General features: G+C 39.8%; 1 protein-coding gene across 8 annotated transcripts in view; it reads left to right on the forward strand.

Annotated features, from left to right (window-relative positions):
- Nucleotides 1-19942, forward strand: part of BBX (BBX, HMG-box containing) — a 290746-nt gene that overhangs the window by 110493 nt on the left and 160311 nt on the right. The gene's annotated exons all lie outside the window — the stretch shown is intronic.

Here is a 19942-nt window from a genome sequence, read left to right on the forward strand (position 1 = left end):
TTCAACCATTTTGCTCCTAACAGGGTTGCTTAGCTTCTGGCTATAATCTCTCAGTGATCTTGTCTAGAGGCGCTTTAACTCTTCCTGTCCTCACTTTATTGAGACAGACAGCACCAGATAGAGTGAGCTCTCATTCCCTCTTGCTGGACTGTGTAGTTCTACTAAACTTGATTTCCTTCTGCATGCTTCTTTTGACTAATGTTGCAATATGTCATTTTACATGCTTTTCATGTAAGATAGGAATCCCCTATTCAGTTCTTTGAGACTTTTATTATTTGTTCCGTTGATGCTACTCAGCTTACACTGTGTTCCATTTCAGTGATACAAAAGCAGATAAAGAGAAGATGATGATGGTTACTTATAAATCTGTGGGTGTGCTCTCATGTTGCCTACTCTTATTTCTCCACAGTTGGAGACTTTTATACGGGGACATAATCCAGGTACCTAGCACATCCCAGTGAGAAGGTTTAAAGACCCCTGGGGGGTTACTTGTCTGCCTTTGGGTCTTTTTAAAAACTTTTTGGAGGTCTTCCCCAGTGACTCAAGGGGTAAAGAATTCATCTGCAATGCAGGAGACGTGGTTTGATCCCTGGGTCAGGAAGATCCCCTGGAGGAGGAAATGGCAATCGGCTCCAGTGTTCTTGCCTAGAGAATCCCATGGACAGAAAAGCCTGGGGGGGCTACAGTCCATAGGGTCATAAAGGATCAGACACAACGGAGCATGCACATGCGTTGATGTTAACGTTGAATGCTTGTTACCCTGCAAATTTTACTACTTGGTACACGTACTTAGTCACTGATGTAAAACTAGGTTTTGATGTACCAGATGATGGAGTGAAACTTGCTGCTACCTGTGGTGGCATGAGAAGTCTTTGGGGGAGGTGGGAATATTTATGAAGAAAGTTTGAGGACACCAAACCTCAGCTTTAATTTTCCTTAGGACTAGTTTTATAGTACTTTTTTTCTGCTAATTTTAAATCTTTATGTCACACATAAGCAAACAGTTCTGTGTGTTTGTTAGATTCTTTGCTGTGTAGTTGAATGTTCACATAGAAACTGCTAGTTTTTGGAACCTTATACATTGAAACTTAGATAGCTTGCAGCTGCTTTGAAGTCTCTGAAAAATATATCTTACAGTATGTTGGGAATTGCCAGGTTTACATAAGCCTTATTAACCCTTTCTCTCTTCCTGCCCCAGTTCCCACCATCGTCTTTACCAAATGTTGAGTGACCCAAGTTTAAGGTAGTGGTGAGGATGAGGTGAGGAGAGAGTTGAATCTTCAACTGTGTTTTGCTCTGAGAACAACAAAACAAAAACATAGCTCAGGATATAAATAAAAGAAAAATATTATTTGACTTCTCATATTAGAAACTCAAAAGAGATTTTTGTATCTGTCCACTCCTATACCTCTGTTTATCTGATGCACCATTCTCAGTTCTGTGCAGAATTAACACATATTCAAAACAGTAAGTGCATTAAAGTGCTGGCTTTGGAGGAGTGGCATGTGACAGGGCGAGGAAGACTCTGAGCTTACCTTTTCCTATGGGCGCACTAAAATTACAGCTATCTGCAGAGCAACTGTCGATGAGAAAGATTGGAAGACTAGAAGAGAAGATCTTCTACAGCTAGAGATATAAAGAAGGAACCACAATGAGACAGGTAGGATGGGCTAAGATGCAATAGTCAAGACCCATGTCCCTGGGGCAGGAGGTAGGGGTGACTTGCAAACAGAAAGATAATTCCAATTGCAGAGCTTCTTCCCAATCAACCAGGGGTCCAAGCCCCACATCAGGATCCCCAGCCAGGAAGACAACGCTCCCAGAACACTGGCTTTGAAGGCCAAGCAGGGCTTACTTTCGGCAGACCCAGTGGGCTGTAGAAACACAGATTCCACTCTTAAAGCATGCACACAAAATCTCACATACTCCAAGACCCCAGGGCAGAAATGGTAATTTGAAAGGAGTCTGGGTCATTCTCACTTGCTGATCCCAGACTGCATCCCAGAGAGTCAGGGGGGAACTAGGACTTACCCTGGGACAGAGACACTGGCAGCAGCCATTTGGGGGACCTCCTTGTGCTACAAGGATATTGGATCTGGGAAGCACCATTTTGGATTTTTTCCTTTGGTTTATTAGCACTGGCACCAGCCCTCTCACCAGCCTGCTCCAGGCTCCAGTTCTCAGACGTCTCAGGGCAAGGTACTAGTCAAACAGGAACATATTGCTCCTTGGAAGAAAAGCTATGACAGACCTAGATGACATATTGAACAGCAGAGGCATCACTTTGCCAATAAAGATCAGGATAGTCAAAGCTGTGGTTTTTCCAGTAGCCATGTACAGATATGAGAGTTGAACCATAAAGAAGGCTGAGCACCAAAGAATTGATGCTTTTGAACTGTGGTGCTGGAGAAGACTCTTGAGAGTCCCTTGGACAGCAAGGTGATCAAACCAGTCAATCCTAAAGGAAATCAATCTTGAATATTCATTGGAAGGACTGAGGCTGAAGCTCCAATACTTTGGTCACCTGATGGGAAGAGCCAACTCTTCCAACTCTTTCTCTGAAAAGGATCCTGATACTGGGAAAGATTGAGGGCAGGAGGAGAAGGAGGTGACAGAGGATGAGATGGTTGGATGGCATCAACTCAATGGACATGAGTTGAGGAAACTCTGGGAAATAGTGAAGGACAGGGAAACCTGGTGTGCTGCAGTCTGTGGAGTCTTAAGAGTTGAACACAACTGAGCAACTGAACACCAGCAACACCAGCATAGCTACCTTAAAACCCTTCAGCCCGTGGCAGGGCTAGCATTAATGCAGGAACCAACCTCACCCACCAATGGGCAGGCAGTAACCCCTGGGGTTCCTGGATTTCAGCTCTACCTACCAGTGGGCCAATACCAGCTCCACGACCTCCAGGGCCTTGCAGCCAGAGACCCACAGGCCTGCCTCTTCCCACGAGTGGGCCAGCAGTAGCCCAGGACCAGTCTCACCCACCAGTGAATGGGCACCAGGCCCATGACCACCACAGCCCCAAAGACTGCCTTGTCAATAGGCAGCCCATCCACCAGCGAGTTAGCACCAGCCGTGGACCTCTCCCAGCCCCAGTCCTGGACACGAGCAAGCTGATACTAGCTCTGAAATACCTGGACCCCTGGACCCCTGGACCCCTCAGTCAGCCACACTGGGATCTAGCCTTGGTTACCAGTGGGCTTGCACCAGCTTTGGGAAACCCTGGACCCCACAGCCAAAAGTGTCAGGAACCAGCCTTGCCCACCAGCAAGCCAGCACTACATCTGGGTCTCCTGACCCCCCCAGTCACCCACCCTGGAACCTGGCTCTGCCCACCAGCAGACCAACAGTACCCTGGGAACTCCCTGAGACCTGGCCCTGCCCACCAATGACTGGCATCCTCTAAATAAGGCAAAGCTTGGCAGCCAGCTGAGCTGGGGCCAGCCGCACCTACCAGACTGCCCACATAGTCACCCAATCAGAAGGGAAGGACCCTGCAGCGCACATAGGGGGCACCCTAGAGCATATAGCTCTGGTGACCAGAGGGGAATGTGCTGCTGGGACACATAGGATGTCTGCTACAAAAAACTGCTTCTCCGAGATCAGGAAATATAAATCAGCTTACCAAATACATAGAAATGAAAGTAGCATATTAGGCCAAAATGAGGTGACAGAGGAATATGTTCAAAACAAAGGAAAAAGCTAAAGCCCCAGAAGAAGAAGGACCAAGTGAAGTACAGACAGGCAGTCTATTCAGGAAAGAATTCAGGGTGGTGATCGTAGGGATGATCAAAGAACTAGGGAGAAGAATGGCTGTGTAGAGAGAGAAGTTAGAGGTGTTTAACAAAGAGAACGTATAAAGAACAACCAAATAGGAAGAATCCAGAAATGAAAAATAAACTAGATGGTATCAGTAGCAGACTATATGATAAAAACAAATGAGTGAATTGGAAGACACAGTAGTGGAAATCACTAAAGCTAATCAGAAAAAGAATGAAATGAGGGTAGTTCAAAGAGACCACTGGGACAAGGAGCATACTAACATTCATGTTATAGGGGTGCCTGAAGGAGGAGAGAGAAAGAGGTGTTTTTGTAGATATAATAACCAAAAACTTCCCTAACCTGGGAAAGGAACAGGTATCCCGGTCCAGAAAGCACAGAAAGTCCCAAACAAGATCAGCCAAAAGAGGATCACACCAAGATACACTGTAATTGCTGCTGCTGCTGCTAAGTCGCTTCAGTCGTGTCTGACTCTGTGCAACCCCATAGATGGCGGCCCACCAGGCTCCGCCGTCCCTGGGATTCTCCAGGCAAGAACACTGGAGTGGGTTGCCATTTCCTTCTCCAATGCATGAAAGGGAAAAGTGAAAGTGAAGTCGCTCAGTCGTGTCCGACTCTTGGTGACCCCATGGACTGCAGCCTACCAGGCTCCTTCGTCCATGGGATTTTCCAGGCAAGAGTACTGGAGTGGGTTGCCATTGCCTTCTCCAACACTGTAATTAAGATACCAAAAATTAAAGAGAGAATATTAAAAGCTACAAGGGAAAAGCAACAGGTTCATACAAAGGAACTCCATAAGACTGTCACCTGATTTTTCATCAGAAACTCTGCCGGCCATAAGGGAGTGAAACAATATATTTAAGTAAAGTAATGAAAGGGAAAAACCTCCAACCAAGGATACTTTAGCTGGCAAGGCTTTTACTTAGATTTGATCAAGAGATCAAGTTTTACAGATAAGCAAAAGCCAATGGGGTTCAGCGCCACCAAACCAGCTTTACAAGAAATGTTAAAGGGACTTCTCTTATCATAGAAGAAATGGCCACAACCAGAAACATGCAGATTACAAGGAAAAATCTCATTCGTAAGGGAAATATAGGGTAAAGGTAGTAAATCAACCATGTACAAAGCTAGTTTAGAAGATCAAACAGCAAAAGGAGTGAAATCATCTGTATCTACAGTACTTAGTTAAGGCATACAAAAAGAGGAAGTGTGAAGTGTGTAAGAAACAGTAAACATTGTGGGTGGGGAGGGCAGTGAAAATGCAGTGGAAACATGTATGAACTTAAGAAATCAGCAACTTAAAGTAATCACAAATATAGATAGAATGCTATACATAAATCTCATGGTAATCACGAACCAAAAATCTAGATACACATACCAAAAAAATAAATCCAAACATGATCCTAAAGTCAGTCACATCACAAGAGGAAAGAGCAAAAAAAGAAAGGAACAAAAAGAACTATAAAAACAATCCCAAAGCAGTTAATGAAATGACAGTAAGTATATTTTATTAATTACGTTAAACACAAATGGACTGTATGCGCCAGTCTAAAGACGTAAGAGTAGCTGAGTGGAGGATTAGTCATAAAAAGGAATGAAATCCTGACATTTGCAATAACATGGCTGGACCAAGAGGGTATTATGCTAAGTGAAATATGTCAGACAGAGAAAGACTAATACTGTGTGATTTTACTTATATGTGGATTCTAAAAAATAAATAAATGAAACAGAGGTACAGGTACAGAGAACAAGGAGGTGGTTGCCGGAGGGAAGCGAGTTGAGGAGAGGAATGAAATAGGTGAGAGAGATGAGGAGTACAAACTTTCAGCTGCAAAATAAATGAGTCATGCGTATGAAATGTACGGAATGGGGAATAGAGTCAGTAACTAATATCCTTGCATGGGGATATCTAGCAACTTGACTTAGCATAGTGATTATTTTGAAATGAGTAGACATAATGATTGTGTCGTGTAGCAAGTACTAACGTAGTGTTGTAGGTCAATTATGTACTTCAAAACAAAGAAACAAACTCAGGAAATGAAATCAGATTTGTGGTTACCACATGTGGGAGGAGGGCGATTGGATGAAAGTAGTCAAAAGGTGCAAGTTCCCCATTACAAGGTAAATAAGCGCTAGGGAAATAGTGTACAATATGCTAAATATAATTAACACTGATTTATGTTACAATGGAAGTTACCACCACAAATACTAAGAATTCTCTTCTCAAGAAAAAATTTTTTTCTGCTTCTTTTATTTCATATCTGTGTGAGATGATGGATGTTCCTTAAACTTATTGTGGTAATCATTTCATGATGTATGTAAGGCAAACCATTGTGCTGTATACCTTAAACTTATACAGTACCATATCTTGATTGTATTTCAGTAAAACTGGAAGAAAAAAATGTCAGTAAAATGAAGGGAGGGAGGAGAATGGGAGTGGAGCATGGGACAAAGGGAAGCTATTGATTATTTAAAACTATCTTGTTAGCTACAGTGTTGAATTGTATTGCAGATTTTATTATAGATAAATAGACTTCTATTCAAGTCTGTATCTTAGACTTTATTTTGAGGATCCCCAGAAATTCCTTATATGAAGTCCTTAGATTCACTGAAGACTGTGAACCACATTCCAGAAGATGTAATTACTCTTCTTCCAGGTACTGTTACCCCAAATAGAGTAACTGAAGTTCAGTTTTAATTGTGTTGCTGAAGCAGAGTTTGACATTTACAGAATCCTGTAAAAGCCTCCTTGGTGTAGCTAATGTTTGGAAATATATCCTAGATCTTAATTTACATTTAAATGATAATTCTTTCTTTGTTTCCATGTTACTCCAAAGTAGGAAACAAGTGCTTGTGTTATTGCTTTTAAATTATAGAAAGCACCTTCTGGAATCTGAGTTGCAGTAGAATTCAGCACTTGGGAGTTGAGATTTAGTCATATGTATGTATTTGTTCATATGTGAACATGTTGCATATATTTATGAATGGTAAGGGTCAAGTAAAAATGATATGAAGGATTTACGAAGAAAATAATTTCCAATATACTGTGTGATACCCAACTCTTTGTTTTTTGTGACTATTTTATCTATAAAAGTACCTTATTTTGCCAAGAAGATTCCCTTTAAAATTTGTATTTAGGTTATTATTAAAAAAATAAGAAATAAGTGTGGGAGAGAATGTGAAGAAAAGGAACCCTTATATGCTGTTGGTAGGAATATAAATTGGTGCAACCACTTAGAAAACAGTCTAGAGATTTCCTTAAAAAATTAAGAACAGAACTGTCATATGATCCAGTTATTCTACTTCTAGACATTTATCTGGATACAAAAACACTAATTCAAAGAGATATATGCATCTTTGCTTTCATTGCAGCATTGTGTACGGTAGCTTAGGTATGAAACAACTTATATGTCCGTCAATGGGTGAATATATAAAGAAGACATCTCAACACCCTCCCCCTACCACCATGCGTGCATACACTGGAATGCTACATATCCATAAAAAACAATGTGAAATTCATTCACCGAATTTGCCATTCATTACAACATGGATACCTAAAGGATATTATGCTAATTGAAATAGGTCAGAGACAAATACTGTATGATTTCACTTATGTGTAGAATCTAAAGAATAAAATAATAAACAAAGCAGAATCATAGAACAGATTAAAAGATTATATTCAGAATAGCTTTCGTGTCATTATATTTTACTTTTGTTCTTTAAAAGTTGGTCATTTTTTCCAGAAATATCTATGGTAACTCACTAAAGCAAATCACGCTATTCCTAACTATTCCATGTTTTTTTTTTTCCTCCTAAATATGAGGCTAAAAATAATTTCAGGTATGGAGAATGAATTGTGTGCCAGTATCCACTTAAGTATAATGGCATACATAATGGAAATGTCCTTAGAATTGGTTTTAGAAGTCACATTATTTAGTTTTTCAGTTTTGTTGAAACTTGAAACTTCTCTTTATAGGAAATATAAATTGAAAGAAAATTGGTGCTATAGAAGTACAGATTGAAAATTTAAACATTTTGACTTACTGAATGTTATGATGTGCCAGATTTTTAAAATAAATTGATTGAAATTAGGATTTCAATTAAAGTAAAATAAATCATTATTTCCTTTCATTTTTTTTTTCAGGAGGTTTATGTGTGATCCACTACTTCCATGGTCTTTTCCTCTTATGAAAACAAAACTGCCAGCCATTGTGCTTTCTTTTCTCCTCTCATTTCAGACAGTAGTAATAATGTATCTATCTGCACATACCTGTTATTTTGCATGCTGTGTCCTGATCCAGGTTTCACACCCGTTTCTCATTCCAGAAGATGAAATAAGCTGATGGGCCAAGCCTGGGTTATACGTCTATCCCTGTAGCTTGAGAAGGATTAGGTCAGTCCCACTCCAGGCATGGACCTTGAGAAAGTGGAGTATTTTCCTAAAAGCCAATGTTCTGTTTCCAGAAAATGGGAGATACACATATACCTTGCAGGCAAAAACATGTATGTCTGTAATTTCTGCTTAAGAAAAACCAGTGTAGAAAAACACACTTATGTGGCTGATTATTCTCCCTTTTAAGTAAGGCATCTACAGGGAGTTTGCATTTTAACTTGAAATGACAAAATCTGATTTTCTTAATTATAAAAAAAAAGTTAAAATTTCAAAATATTTACTAGCAGGATTGAGAGCCATGACTAGTACAGATGTTTGTAAGGCGTATATACATGTCACCATTTACCTTGAGACCTGTGTGATTGGTGGCCTCTGTGGTTGTATAACACTGGCTTCTGAGGGTCACTATGCTGGAATTAGCCACAAAGGATAAATCCTTTTTCTGTCAAATCAATGGGAGTACTAGGAGAATATTTCCTTTGATTTTTTTTTTTTTGAGTTGGCTTAGTTTGAGCCAAATATTGCACATTACTTGAAATGACTGCTGTAGGAGCAGAGACATTTAATGAGGGTTAGTGATCAGTGAAGCACGTATACTGTACAGAGGTTGATGTTGTAGGGCATGGGGTTAGGTTTAATGGAGGACATAAATTTAATTGTTACTAGGTGTTTCTGGTGGGCGTGAGTATTTAAAGGGAGAATTACCGTTTATAAATTCTCAACTGCTATTGGCCTGTCATTCGCTGGTGTGTATATAATTTTAAAATTGTTAAAATGAAGTAAATTGACAACAGCTTTAAAAAAAAAATAAGCTTTACTTTTTAGGGAAGTTTCGGGTTCACAGCCAAACTGGGTGGAGAGTATAGAGTTTCTATATGCTCCCCCTCCCCCCACATAAACAAACATTAGCTTTTTACTCCAAGGTATATATATTTTTTTTATTAAATTTTTAAAAAATATTTATTTATTTTTGTCTGTGCAGGGTCTGCGTTGCTGCGTGGACTTTTCTCTGGTTGTGGGGAGTGTGGACTTCTTAGCGTGGTGGCTTCTCTCGTTCCAGAGCACAGGCTCTAGGCATGCAGGCTTCAGTAGCTGGGACTCTGGGGCTCTGGAGCACAGGCTCAATAGCTGTGGAACATATGTGGCCTCTGGCGTCTTCCCAGAGCAGAGATTGAACCTGTGTCGCTGTGCTGGTGGGTGGATTCTTAACCACTTTACCATCAGGGACGCTCACTCCTAGGTGTTTATAAGAGTATTTAGAAACACAAATTTTTTGTGTGCTTATTTTTGCAACTAAAAGATGTGTTCAGACTAGAAAGGGGAAAGTGTTCTAGAGCCAAGAAGCATTCTCTGACAGCCCTGAAATGTTGCTACAGTGGAAGAACAGAGGAAGAGTAGGGATCTAACATCATCTGATCTGGAGCCACCTGCCGTCAGATCAAACTGACTGACGACAGCCCAGAAGGGAGCATTGTGCCTAGGGACAGTGCACAGACCAATAGCAGGAGCCCTTGGTTCTGGCTAGCTCTGCCTCTAGCTTGCTGTGTGGTTGAACTGAGTGAAGACTGACTTCCTTCAACTTTCTGGGATTCCACGATGGAACGGGGTCTTGAGTCAGGGCTAACATCATATCCTACAGGGGCAGCAAGCAGTGTGGAATCACAGAGTGTTGTCCAGCTTGGCCACACACTAGCTGAATGCCTTCTGTCCAGTCATTTAACCTCATGGTTTCAGCTGTGGAAAGGTTGTAATTGACATCTCTGTTTTCCTCTACAGGCAGTTTCTTGGCTCTTTCTGGTTTAACGTAGCTAATTATTATATAGTATTATTTGTTCTAGGAGTAACTGATTTGTAAATAAATAACTTCAAAAGGGAGTGTATTAACACTTCACTGTGGATCGTTTTTGAACAGATTCCTTTGTGTCTTCATATCAGGATGACCTAAATCAAATCCCTTACGATTATACAGTGGAAGTGACAAATAGATTCAAGGGATTAGATCTGTTAGAGTGCCTGAACAACTAAGGACAGATGTCCGTGACATTGTACAGAAGGCAGTGATCAAGACCATCCTCAAGCAAAAGAAAGGCAAAATGGTTATCTGAGAAAACCTTACAAACAGCTCTGAAAAGAAGAGATGCAAAAGGCAAAGGAGAAAAGGAAAGATATACCCATTTGAATGCGTAGTTCCAAAGAATAGCAAGAAGAGGTAAGAATGCCTTCCTCAGTGATCAATGCAAGGGAATAGAGGAAAACAACAGAATGGGGAAGACTAGAGATCTCTTCAAGAAAATTAGAGATACCAAGGGAATATTTCATGCAAAGATGAGCTCGATAAAGGACAGAAATGGTATGGACCTAACAGAAGCAGAAGATACTAAGCAGAGGTGGCAAGAATACACAGAAGAACTGTATAAAAAAGATCTTCACAACCCAGATAATCACAATGGTGTGATCACTCACCTAGAGCCAGACATCCTGGAATGTGAAGTCAGGTGGGTCTTAGGAAGCATCATTATGAACAAAGCTAGTGGAGGTGATGGAATTCCACTTGAACTATTTCAAATCCTTAAAGATGATGCTGTGAAAGTGCTGCACTCAATATGCCAGCAAATCTGGAAAACTCAGCAGTGGCCACAGGACTGGAAAAGGTCAGTTTTCATTCCAATCCCAAAGAAAGGCAATGCCAAAGAATGCTCAAACTACTGCACAATTGCACTCCTCTCACATGCTGGTAAAGTAATGCTCAAAATTCTCCAAGCCAGGCTTCAGCAATACGTGAACCGTGAACTTCCAGATGTTCAAGCTGGTTTTAGAAAAGGCAGAGGAACCAGAGATCAAATTGCCAACATCCGCTGGATCTTGGAAAAAGCAAGAGAGTTCCAGAAAAACATCTATTTCTGCTTTCTTGACTATGCCAAAGCCTTTGACGGTGTGGATCACAATAAACTGTGGAAAATTCTGAAAGAGATGGGAATACCAGACCACCTGACCTGCCTCCTGAGAAATCTGTATGCAGGTCAGGAAGCAACAGTTGGAACTGCACATGGAACAACAGATTGGTTCCAAATTGGAAAAGGAGTACGTCAAGGCTGTATATTGTCACCCTGCTTATTGAACTTCTATGCAGAGTACATTATGAGAAATGTTGGACTGGATGAAGCACAAACTGGAATCAAGATTGCCAGGAGAAATATCGATAACCTCAGATGTGCAGATGACACCACCCTTTTATGGCAGAGAGTGAAGAACTAAAGAGCCCTTGATGAAGGTGAAAGAGGAGAGTGAAAAAGTTGGTTTAAAACTCAACATTCAGAAAACTAAGATCATGGCGTCCAGTCCCATCATTTCATGGCAAATTGATGGGAAAACAGTGTCAGACTTTATTTTTTTGGGCTTCAAAATCACTGCAGTTGATGACTGCAGCTATGAAATTAAAAGACACTTGCTCCTTGGAAGAAAAGTTATGACCAACATAGACAGCATATTAAAAAGCAGAAACATCACTTTGCCAGCAGAGGTCCCTCTAGTCAAAGCTATTTTTTTTCCAGTAGTCATATGAATGTGAGAGCTGGCCTACAAAGAAAGCTGAGCGCTGAAGAATTGATGCTTTTAAACTGTGGTGTTGGAGAAGACTCTTGAGAGTCCCTTGGACAGCAAGGAGAGCAAATCAGTCAATCCTAAAGGAAATCAGTCCTGCATATTCATTGGAAGGACTGATGCTGAAGCTGAAACTCCGATACTTTGTCCACCTGATGTGAAGAACTGACTCATTGGAAAAGACGTTGATGCTGGGAAAAATGGAAGGTGGGAGGAGAAGGGGACGACAGAGGATGAGAGATGGTTGGATGGCATCACCGACTCAGTGGATGTGAGTTTGAGTAAACTCCGGGAGTTGGTGATGGACAGGGAGGCTTGGTGTGCAGCAGTCCATGGGGTCACAGAGTCAAATACAACTGAGCCAACTGAACTGACTGACTGAACAGAAATGTTCTTGCAATCAACATATCTGGAACTAGAGTCTTTCTGCTGCAGAACTACTTGCTAGATATCCTTTAGGCACACCTGAAAGGGACAAGGACTTTTTTTGGATAGTATGGTTTTTTAATTACATAATATAAATTTTAATAGAGATGCGATTTTTATATGACAGAATTGTACATTATGTTTATTTTTCTTTAAATTGTCTTGGTGCAATTTAAGTAATACAGGAGAAAAGGGAAAGATCAGTGTCCTTCTTGAAACAGAATGTTTTTTGAATGTTTCCATTTAAAATTATGTAAATTGCTCACAACTGACTTCCTTTTTTTTAATCAACTGACTTTGGACTAAGTTAAGAGTATGATTTTCTGTCTGTTGTGAATGATTGCTGATTGAAGGAATCCTTTCTTACCTCAAAGGGCAAGGTGGTCCTGAGATTCCTCCAGGGAGTTTCATTCACAGAATCCCTCCTTGAAGATACAGTCTACTTCCTCAGGTGTGTAGGCCAAGGTTTGCTTGGACCAAGCCACAGTAATGTGGATATGTGATATCCCACAGGGCTGGGATTATCTTAACCTTATATTTTCCAGCTCAGTGGCTTGATAGAGCTAATGAATCTTCCCAAAGTACCTGGGGGTTCCCTGTCAGTGTACCTCATATAGCTGCCGGCAAGCATGTTTCTATACTCTTCCTGGAAGTGAAACTCTTTCTGCCTTAAATGTGCAATTTCCCCTGCCTGAGAAGGTCAGAGGCACATTTACATAGTTCACAAGAGCATAAAAGAGGCATTCAGGGCCATCTGACTAGACTAATGCCTGCTCATTTTCCACCTCTACCTACGGAAACTGCAGAAATTCATAGGTGCACCATGGTCCCTAAAACAACAGTCTTAACAGCAAAGGAACATTAAAATAAAATGTCCACATTATCAAATCAGTTAATGTAGCTTGAAATTGGCAGGAGTAAAAAGTGGTTGTTCAGACTGTCAGAATTAAACATATGTTAAAACTACTTAAACCAAAATCTACGTTTTGAAACACTAGCAATTTACTTACTATTCAAACACTGAGAATATTCAAAGCAAACTTGAGCATATTCACAATGTTACTTTTTTTATTGCTTTTCTCCCACATAGTTTTTAACTCTAGTGACCTCACTAACATATATTGAGCACTTCCTATATGCCAAACTCTTTGTATTTATAACATCTTCTAATAATTTAAGGCAACCTGTTGAGGTGTAGGGATTGTTATCCTTCTGTCGATGAGGAGTGAAGGCTCAGAGAGTCTCAGGAATTGGCTCACAGTGGCAGGGGAGTAAGTGAATGAGGGATACAAGTTTGGCCCCTAAGGTCAGTATGCTTTGCAGAACACCATGTTGCTAACTGTGCTCTACTGTTTATGAGACTATGGAGAGAGAAAGAAAGAAGGGCAAGTTGCATTACTCTCATTTGCCTACATTTCATGTTCCACTGTCTGATGTGACCCCAGATCTGCCTCCTGCTCCTTCCTGCCTAATGAACTTAAGCCCCGTCTGGATCTGTGCTCGTGACACCCTTCTCCATCCTCTTCATTTCCTATATAAAGATTTCCTTGTGCAGTCTAACTTTGGGGAAATTCTCTGCTTACCATTTTGACATTACACATTTCTTTCTGTTATTGTATAACTCTGTATGTGTGTGTGTGTGTGTGTGTGTGTGTGAGTGAGTGTGATTACCTGTCTGGATCATTAGCTTCCAGAAAACAGCAATCTTATTTGCTTCTTTGTGCTCTTGGCATGTAGACAGGTGGAAGGTAGTTTTTAAAGCATAGTTTTATAACTGGTCAATACTACTGACTCCTGAAGGGGAGAGGATTTCCAAATCTTTCATCTTGTTATTTTAGGAGGTCTAACAATGAATGCTAGAGTTTTCTATCTCTGCCTACTGGTGTTTTTCTACACTTTTTTGGGAATTCCAAACAGATGGACAGATGGTAATGACTTGTATTAATAGTTACTTTGCTTTACTGTTACTATCTGCTGCTGCTGCTGCTGCTAAGTCACTTCAGTCGTGTCCGACTCTGTGCGACCTCATAGATGGCAGCCCATCAGGCTCCCCCATCCCTGGGATTCTCCAGGCAAGAACACTGGAGTGGGTTGCCATTTCCTTCTCCAATGCATGAAAGTGAAAAGTGAAAGTGAAGTCGCCCAGTCGTGTCTGACTCTTAGCGACCCCATGGACTGCAGCCCACCAGGCTCCTCTGTCCATGGGATTTTCCAGGCAAGAGTACTGGAGTGGGGTGCCATTGCTATCTAGTGAACTCTTAAGGCTTGTTTTGCTTTTTTATTTATTTTTTAAAAATATGTTTAAGATTTGTTAACTGTGAAAGACTCTGGGTCAGGAGGAAATGCAAGGGTGGGGGTGGGAAGGTGATAACAAAGATACTTCAGATTTGCATTTTCTTTTTAGAAATTTCCATTTTCAGTGTAGCTGACACTTGTAATTTCTGTTAAGGATTGGTGCCTGAGCAGGAATGCCTGTGAAATAAGCTTCAGCTGTAAAGACAGGCAAGGTGGGTGATTTTAACGAAAGTGTTGTCTTTTATCATACCTTAATAAAATAAAATAATGAAGACAGTGACAATAAGAATTATGAAAATAGACAACTCTTTTTTAAAACAAGCATATGTATTATATATTTCCAAGCATTTATCTTTGTCTGCATAAAGATAATTTATTTCAGCAAAGGATTTAACCAGAGCTTATCATTATTAGAAAAAAAACCTCCTTTGTCCTCTGCTATACCACAGTGACCTGAGTTGTGGAATTGAGTGACCAAAATGGCATAACAGCTGGTATGCGTTTTCAGTACTATATTATTTTGCAGTGTGCCTGGTAGTACTACTGAGGAGATGAAAAAAATATTAAATACTTTGGGGGTGAGTAGGGGGCCTTATGCACACACAAGTCTGGGAAAGCTTTAGTTAATGAGTTTCTTTGGACTACAAATATGATACATTTACATAGAAGTAAGAGCTTGGCGTTTGTATTTAGCTTTTATTTATAAACAACATTTACATTTTGCTTGTAAACATGTAGTTTATAAAAGGGTGAATTGAGGAAGTAGCTTTAAGACAGGAAAACTCTTGTAGAGAACACCTACTTAGTAAAGTGGAGATTGGAATATGTATTGTTGGGAAAACGGAGAAAGCCAGTGGAAGACTGACTGAAAGAGCCGACATTAAGACTGTTATTTGTGACTTGGACTAGTTTTGACTTTCAGAGGTCATACTAACTCTTAGACTAGAAATGCAGCCTCTTTCAGAGCATAGACATAATTGAAAACAATAATTTCAAAATCTGCTTTCTTGGGTCTCCATTTTGCTTTTCTTCCAGTGTAAAAGCATGAATGTTCTATTTTCAGGAAGATGAGGAAAAATATTATTTCCTTCTCTAACAGTTTGGCTAATTTTGTTGTTGTTTCTGGCTCCATAAATTGAGAGGCAGTCTGTACCATGCGTTGTATCAGGCCCAGCAAGTTTTTGTTTTGTTTTGTTTTTGTTTTTTTCTTCATTTGAATGCAGTTGTTCCTTGGCAAATAATTGCAGTTCAGAATGACTTTTATTGAGCTTGATTGAATTAGGGTTATGTATGAAAATGAGTTAGTTAAAGCTTAATGTATTACCCAGAGAATTGATGAAAACATCAGAAAAACAGTCATTTCATGGGGATTAAATATTCTTCCATGTAAGTGGGCAGCATGGTTGCCTGGAGTCTATTCTGCACTAACTAGGTTGTAGTGACATCAGGGTGCAAAACATACAATGTTGGCCTAGAATGGGATTTTGCCATGATATGCCTTGAATGTTACATTGGACATTAACACTAATGAGGGAGCCTATCGCATTGTAAAAAGTGGCATCTCATTTTTTTTAGTATAATAAGCTTTCAAAACATAGTACCCCAAGGGGCAATGTGTAAACCATCAAGAAGCCAGTTGCTTTGGGATATTTTAACGGTTGCTTAGGCCAGATCTTTATGATAGGTTTTTCAGATGCCAAGTTAGACGTCGTATTTGTGGTTAAGAGGTAAATCATAGATAATTTAAAGTTAGTACTCTACCTGCCATGATAGTTTCTCAGAGGGAATCCTGAGCTGTGGCAGGTCAGTCCTGGCTTGGTGTACATCCTGTGGGGCAGTTTCATGGGTGGGAAATGGGCCTTGGAAAAGGAGCAGGTCCTTAATGAGTTATTGGGACTGAAGTCCTCGGGAGTTGGGAATCCAAGGCCCTGTTTGGGTGGAAGGGAAGGCTGAGAGGAAGCACCGTGTAACCCAGAGAACACAGACAGGCATGGGTGGCTCAGCTGAAAATCTCCCCTGACTTTGGCCTAAGGGCATACACACACAAGTCACCATTCTGCACGACTGTATCCACCCCCTTAGACATTTCCCCTTCTTGCCCACCTGTCCTTTTGACACTTCACACGGCTGCCGATTTCCATCAAATCAGAACATTTTATGAAGTCACCTTGTAACTTAAATGCAGACAGAACAGCTTGTGCTGAAACTGCTTTTCTGAAGTTACCGTGTGGGCGTTTGTAATAGCCAGATAAAATCTGGAGTCTCAGTGTGGCTCAGAACTCAAAGGGAGTCTGTCTCAGGCAGGATCTTCAGCCTTGGAATTGACCTCCGTTCTGTGGCTTATTCCCTGGCTGATTCTTTGGCTGCCCTGTCCTAAGTTAGTTAAGTCCAGCATGGTTTCTGTGTTATCCTGAGTTTTAAAATCCTTACTGGTTATAGTGTAATCAACCTCCTTCCTCTCCTTGCCCACTTTATCCATAGATATTTACATCCCATGTGATAAATTATTGAACAATAATCAAAGTATAGATTTGTTCTATTTGGGGGGTATACATTTGATTATAGAAACAAATCAGTAAACATACCTTAAGATTAGTGATAGTTTGTTTTTGAGCTCCTAACAGAACTTCTGTACATAGAACATAACATACTTTATTTCTCAGATAGCCTGCACTCACTTCTTAAACTAAAAGGTAAGCAAATCTCCAAACTAAAATAAAAATTTGTTGTTGTTCAGTTACTAAGTCGTGTCCCAGTCCTTGGGACCCCATGGACTGTAGCACGCCAAGAATTAAACCCACCCTATCAAAGTTAATTTTGGACCCTCCTCTCCCAATTGTGGCAGTATCAGTTCAGTCGCTCAGTCATGTCCGACTCTGCAACTCCATGGACTGCAGCACGCCAGGTTTCCCTGTCCATCGCCAACTTCTGGAGCTTGCTCAAACTCATGTCCATTGAGTTGGTGATGCCATCCAACCATTCATTCTCTGTCATCCCCTTCTTCTCTTGCCTTCAATTTTTCCCAGCATCAGGGTCTTTTCTAAGGAGTCAGTTCTTCACATCAGGTGGCTAAAGTATTGGAGCTTCAGCTTAAGCCTCAGTCCTTCCAATGAATATTCAGGATTGATTTTCCTTTAGGATTGACTGGTTTGATCTCCATGCAGTCCAAGGGACTCTCAAGAGTCTTCTCCAGTGCCACAGTTCAGTAGCATCAATTATTTGGCGCTCAGCTTTCTTATGGTCCAACTCTCATATCCGTTCATGGCTACTAAAAAAACCATAGCTTTGGCTATATGTACCTTTGTCAGCAAAGTGATGTCTCTGCTGTTTAATATGCTGCCTAAGTCTGTCATAGGTTTTCTTCTAAGGAGCAAGCGTCTTTTAATTACCAACTGCAGTGATTTTGGAGCCCAAGAAAATAAAGTCTGTCATTGATTCCATTGTTTGCCCATCTATTTGCCTTGAAGTGATGAGGCTGAATGCCATGATCTTAATTTTTTTGAATATTGAGTTTTAAGTCAGCTTTGTCACTCTACTATTTCACTTTCATCAAGAGGCTCTTTAGTTCTTTGCTTTCTGCCAGAAGAGTGGTGTCATCTCTCCCAGTTGTGGCAGTATGAATTAAATTCATTTTTTAAAAGTTTATACCAGTTTATTTACTTGATAGTTATTTATAGATATTCATGATTTTTACCTATTTCATAATTTTTCTTTTAATGGTTCTTGATAGTGGCTTTTATAAATTTATATGAAGAAAAAGCATGGACATAAATGTATGAGATAGTATATGTCATTTTCTTAAAATAGCAGTTTTAATGTTAGCAATTTAGTTTATAATAATTGAGAGACTTTTATACCATTTATTTAATCAGTTTTTGGAATTGTACACTTCCTTCGTAACAACATAAGCATTTAATTTGAAAGTATTCATGTGTCCCGTGTAGTTTTCTTCAGAGATCTGGATTTCTTCTTCCATCCATACCCTTGTTCTAAAAAATGTGGATAAATCAGTAGTATCTTGTGAGAAGCCGTGTAAGACCATTTAATATTTTATTCTTTCTGGTTATTGTTTTCTTCTGTAGCATTGGGTCACAACTGAATTATCTACATCTAGTTAGGATTACTCAAATGAATCATTACACATTTTTGATATTTAATGTATAAGAGTGAGTTCTTCCATATTGTGGTGGCTGAAGAAAACTTTAGCTAACACATAAAATGACTAACAATATTGATCAAGCAGAAAGCCAGTAAGTGACACCCAGTTTCCGAAGTATGTTGTAGCCTACTGATTGTAAAGAAATATGTTGTCATAATACACAAGGGAGTAGGAAATTCTCTCTTAGTTGAGTGTGATTTAGTATTGCCATATGAAGCACTTGAGAAACTAAATGAATGTGTCTCACATAGAAACTGAAATAGCTTAATTTAAAAGAAATTACAATTTAGGTATATGTCTATATTAATGATGACCCTATATGCCAGACAGCAAAAGACACAGACTTTTGGACTCTGTGGGAGAAGGCGAGGGTGGGATGATTTGAGAGAATAGCATTGAAACATGTATAGTACCATATGTGAAATGGATCGCCAGCCCAGGTTTGATGGATGAAACAGGGCACTCAGGGCCGTTGCACTGGGATGACCCTGAGAGATGGGATGGGGAGAGAGGTGGGAGGGGGTTTCAGGATGGGGGACACATGTACACCCATGGCTGATTCATGTCAATGTATGGCAAAAACCACTACAATATTGTAAAAGTAATTAGCCTCCAATTAAAATAAATAAACTAGTTTAAAAATAAATAAATTGGAAACATTACAAATAAAATATTTCACAAAAATGATAATTTAGATATATGTCTATATTTGCAGTATTAATATAAAATTTTATTTAATTTGTACACTTGATTTCAATCCTCATTTATTTCATCATATGTAGTTAGAAAGTAATTTATAACAGTTTTTCTCTATCTGTATGTGTTCCCCCACCCCTTAATAAAAGAACTATCTTGGCTTCACTCATCTTTAAAAGATAAAATATAAGCATCTGAACCATAGCTTAATTGTGGTTAAGCTTTAACTGGTTCGGTTGAACCAGTCATTTCAAATAACTTGACTTTAGTCAGGATGTCATTTTAACTCTATGTTTTTCCAGAGGATTTGCCTATAACTCTGTACCTGAATTTAGTCAGCAAACTAAGAAGTAATTGCCTGTAATTCTTTGTCTCTGTAACTTTGGCCTCAGAATTCCCATTGAGTAATTTTAGTAATCATCTTTTTGTTAAATTAAAGTTAACAATAAATACTTTAGGTCTTTTTTTCCTCAGTAGTGTTAGTCCAGGGATGTTTAATCATTTTCCTGATTTTGATTGGTTGGCTGTTAATACATCTTATTTAGGGATGATTTTGCTGAAGGAGACTAAGTGTCAGTGTAGTTGG

This window comes from Capra hircus, chromosome 1, assembly GCF_001704415.2.
Source record: "Capra hircus breed San Clemente chromosome 1, ASM170441v1, whole genome shotgun sequence".
NCBI lineage: Eukaryota > Metazoa > Chordata > Mammalia > Artiodactyla > Bovidae > Capra > Capra hircus.